The following is a 4,828-nucleotide window of genomic DNA, read 5'->3' on the forward strand; positions in this document are numbered from 1 at the left end:
ATATTTTTTTTTAAATGCACTCTTTCAATAAAGCCTAATGACAGGGTGCTGAAAACTTGCATGGTGCTCTCAGAAATTAGCCCTGTTTGACAGATTTCTCGTATTGATGGTAATGTGCATGGGCAAATACATTTTGCCTCTACGTCTCTATAAAATTTAATTAAACTACTCTATCCAGTAATCTTAATTTGCACGAAGTTATAATGTCCACATAACGTGCCTTGCCTTGAAATCTAAAAAGTGACATCACTACACTTGTTTTGCTGCATTTATTATCATTTTAAATCTACCATTTTTATGACAAAATATTTTGTACTCCACATGGGGAAAAAAGTGACATCGTGGATTTTTAAGCAGTTATAACTTTATGTCACATTTATAAAGCATATCATGGCTGTGTATAGTTGCCGCTTAAAAATTGTAATCGACCAGCAATATTTTCAGTATTTTGGTGTTTTTTCTATTAATCTTTCATGTTTTTCATCTTCCAATTAATATTGGGGGGAGGGGTTTCAAATTTATACGAATTATGCAATACCAAGTTTTGCCTATGTAGGTAGTGCTTTTAGCTGCATTGGTTATTATAGGTAAGTACACAGATTTTAAAAGACAAAAGATTAATGTATGCTTTTTGTTTGTTTGTTTGTTTAATTGACCAAAGTGGGTACTGCTATTTTTGCAGTGTGGTGAGGTCCTTTTGTGTACTGAGAGATGGACAGGGGATTTTTTTTTATACATACATATATCTATATATTCTGGGGTGGGGTGGGGAGGATTTTTAACACTTGACAGTGTAGCTGTGAAGCAGTGCACCCTTAGCTGGGTGAGGGCTGCAAAGCGACTCTTCTGCCTACTGTGATAAAAATCTCAACAAGGTGTCTTTTTAACTTTTCACCTGGGGTGCAAGCTGAACTCATTTCTGGTTTTTTCAAAAAAAAAGAAAAAAAAGAGGTAATAATAATAAATACTAATACTATGAATAATAATGGATTTTGTTGGAGGCAGACTTGACTTGAGGAAATGTGTACCCTCTTTTTCAATTTTGAGATGTCAAGGCCCACAGAGAGCAACAGCCTTTCAAAGTTTTGCAAAGATGTATCATTTTAAGCCATAGGTATAAAAGCATATCTTGAGGTGAGAATCACATGCATACATATGTCATTAAAACTTTTGTCCTCTGAAGGCACAGTTTTTCATGCTATATTTTGTGTTGAAGTACAAATACCCAACTACAAAAGACACATGAACTGAGTCACTTCTGAAGGGCTTTAGTGTGTGTTTAAATTACCATTTATCATAGAATCATAGAGTTGGAAGGGACCACCAGGTCATCTAGTCCAACCCTTTGCATAATGCCAGAAATTCACGACTGCCTCCTCCCCATACCACCAGTGACCCCTACTCCATGCCCAGAAGATGGCCAAGATGCTAGTTGCATATAGAAGCTGTTCACATGTAAAGCTGCTGACCCTGCCACAACTGTCCTTATAGACCGGAATGCCAATAAAAGACTGAAGTCCTGGTTCACCCCTTGCAATTCCCTGTTGTCTCACAAAGGAGAGTGTACCAATGGGTCAAATTCAGAGCAATCTCTCCTTGCCAAAGGAAGAACCATGTTATTGATAGATGGGTGGTGTTAACTACCCACTTTCCCTGCTCTCCTAGATATGTGAAAATATACGTAGCCATCAAGATAACATTATTTTTATTACTTTTATTTTATTACACCTTTATATCCTGCCTTTCTCCCCAATGAAGACCTGAAGTGGCTTACACTGTTCTTTCCTCCATTTTATCCTCACAACAACCCTTTGAGCTAGATTAGGCTGCAGGAGTGACTGGCCGAAGGTCACCCAACAAGCTTCCACGGCAGAGTGGGGATTTGAACCTGGGTCTCTCAGATCCTAGCCCGACACTAACCACTACACCTCATTACGCCTTGGCAAGAAGTGCTTCTGTGAGCATAATACTGGAATTCTCCCGTTCGCAGGGTAGCAGGAACAGTGAGGGGTGACCTAGAGGGTCAGTCCATGCTAGCCTTCCTTGCCTGTCCGTTGGGACAGTTGTGTGAGGGAGCCCTTTGGGATTCAGAATAGGCAGAGTGGATTCTTTCATGTATGAATTGCAGAGAGATAACCTTGTAGATCTATTGGAGCAAGATAATCTTGTGGCACCTTAAAGACTAACAACATTTATTTTAACATGAGCTTTCTTGGGTCAGAACAAGTGAGTTATGACTCACAAAAGGTCATATTGAAATAATCATTGTTAGTCTATAAGATGCAATTGGAATTTTGTTTCATCTTTCTTATGTGAGCAGTCTCAACATGCAGCCTTAGCAGCAAGTTCTGTGAAGTGATAATGAAGAACTGGGCCTTGAGTTTCTGTTAAAGGGGCAAGGCACAGAATACTAATGCCTGTATAGGCTGGTGGTTTACACATAGGTTTCCTCTTCACAACTGACATGGTATGCATGTATTTTGTGCTTGGGTATTGGTGTCTGAACACCATGTAATGAAAAAATCTGCTTCAGCCGATGTACACTGGCAAGGAATTTAAGCCGCTATGATCAAATAATATTATCCATTGCAAGAAAACAAAAACCCTAATCTCTGTTTCCTTTTAGTGCATGACTTCTCTTGCATCAACCTGAGCTATTGCATGCCAGATAAATAACTTCCAAATTACATTTAAAGGAATTAAATGCAAAGCTGAACTTCTTCATTATGGTAGAATTAGGTGATTGAAAGTAAACGTTGGAGCCAACTTCATATTAATTGCTATTTGGATAACAGATGTCGCACAGCGATGTGCATAAAGGCTGCAGACTATGGGTCAAATTCCCCTTCAGATATCTCCTTGAGATAATGATTTAGGAAAGCAGCATCTTGGAAATTAGAAAAATGTATCCTATGTCTGTGATGTTGAGAACCTCTTGAGGCATACACAAGACTGTTGCGCATGGATCACAGATTCTCAATATTTTCTAACAGCAGCTCCCTTTTGCTGTGCAAGAACCTTCTTTTGAAAGTAGCAAGATTTCAAAAGGAATTCTGTGAAGTGATAATGAAGAAGAACTGGTCCTTGAGTTTCTGTTAAAGGGGCAAGGCACAGAATACTAATGCCTGTATAGGCTGATGCTATTAAAAAATAAAGATGGCCCAGAAGTCCCATTTCATATATAGAGCTTACCATATGGCCTTTCAGACAATAGTCTACAACTCCTAACAATTTGCACTTAAAGCCCTACTAATAGTGAATCTTTACTAGTGTTGTTTTCTGCTTTTTGAATCTTCTAAAATGGCAGTGGACACCACAGCAGCTACTATAAGCTGGTCATTCTCTAGCACTCCCACTGAGCTGACTCCCAGTTTGGGAGCTTTTGATTTTGAGTCCACCAGTTTTCAAAAAGAGTCACATTGGCAAAGCCTACTGGCAGTAGAAAAAATTGTAGGAAGATTTATTATTATTATTATTGTAAGGTTTGTCTTTAGCTAAACCAAGACTAAAACCAACTTTATGTTGGCTCTTTTTTTCTGAGCCCTGTTGTAAGTGAATTAATTCACTAAATATACAACTGTTGAGAATAACTGAAAAGTACGAGTGGACTTCACTGAATATCTCATAGTCTGCAGGCCAGTAAAATAGATTATGCATTGTTCTCATAGCTCATTGCTTACCAATGAACAGATATGGACTGTATGGTTAAAGTCTGCAGGAGAACTGTTGTTTCTTTAACTATTGTATAGGATGCTCGTTAATCTTGGAATAGCACAGCAGAATGAACCAAGATATGTTCAGGCTTTGAAGTACAATAGTTTAAAGGAAACCAGTTCCCCATAAAATAGATAGTTGAAGTTGAACTCGTTAATATAATATCTATTATGTGAATGGATTGGGCTTTTAAGAAAATAGAGTACACGTTCTTATTTACAAAAGGCTAACTTGCTCTGTGAAAACTTTTATTTCATTGAATTATTCAATGATCCAGGCCATTATCCTGACAACACTTACACAGCAGTAGTTCCTTTCAGGAGAGCTACAGACAAGGGAAGTGATTTCAGGACAATGACCTCTGTGGGTTTTTTTCTGCCTTCCTCTTTTAATATAAATGCCCATCAATATCACACCTTGTATTCTTAACTTTTTCTTAAAGCTGAGAATTCAATCCTTTAACAAAATGTTGTAAACTCAAATCTAGTCTGAGCCTCCTCCTTCATCAGGAAGTGTATTCTGACTAAATCAAGCCACCCCGTTCTATGTGCACTGTTCTGCCTTTATTCAGTTGCTTTGCAGCCCTGGGCCTCTTGGCAGTGCCACTGAAGTGTGTTTTCCCCTAGAATGATATTGATGTTTGAGGCTTGACTAAGGAAAAAAAGGCAGTGAAGGAGACTGTACATAAAGACATGGCAAGATATTAAATATAGCAATATAGTTGTGCGTTCAGGTGGGCAGCTCCATTTAAAATATGTGAATGAACCTGTGAAGCTGCAACTAGAGAAGAAGGGAAGATCTTCTTAATGAACCCACCTACCTTGTAGACAGTAATTTGTACACTGTATAGTTAAGATTTTGTTTTAAAGCACCCTTGTTTGTAAAGCTAATTTTTAGCGATTATAATGGAAATGTATGTCATTTCCACTTTTAAAGTAAACAAGAATATTCCTTGTTTGGGAACTGGACTTGGGTTAAAACTCTCCAGTTTCTTAATTTATGTATTAAAACAAAGCAAAAAATCTGTCCATGTTAGGAGATATTTCACTATGCTTGAAAAGCATAGGTTACGAATCCTTTTAAAAGAAATTGTAAATGGAGAAAAGTTATATTT

The sequence above is a fragment of the Euleptes europaea genome, chromosome 4 (assembly GCF_029931775.1).
Source record: "Euleptes europaea isolate rEulEur1 chromosome 4, rEulEur1.hap1, whole genome shotgun sequence".
NCBI lineage: Eukaryota > Metazoa > Chordata > Lepidosauria > Squamata > Sphaerodactylidae > Euleptes > Euleptes europaea.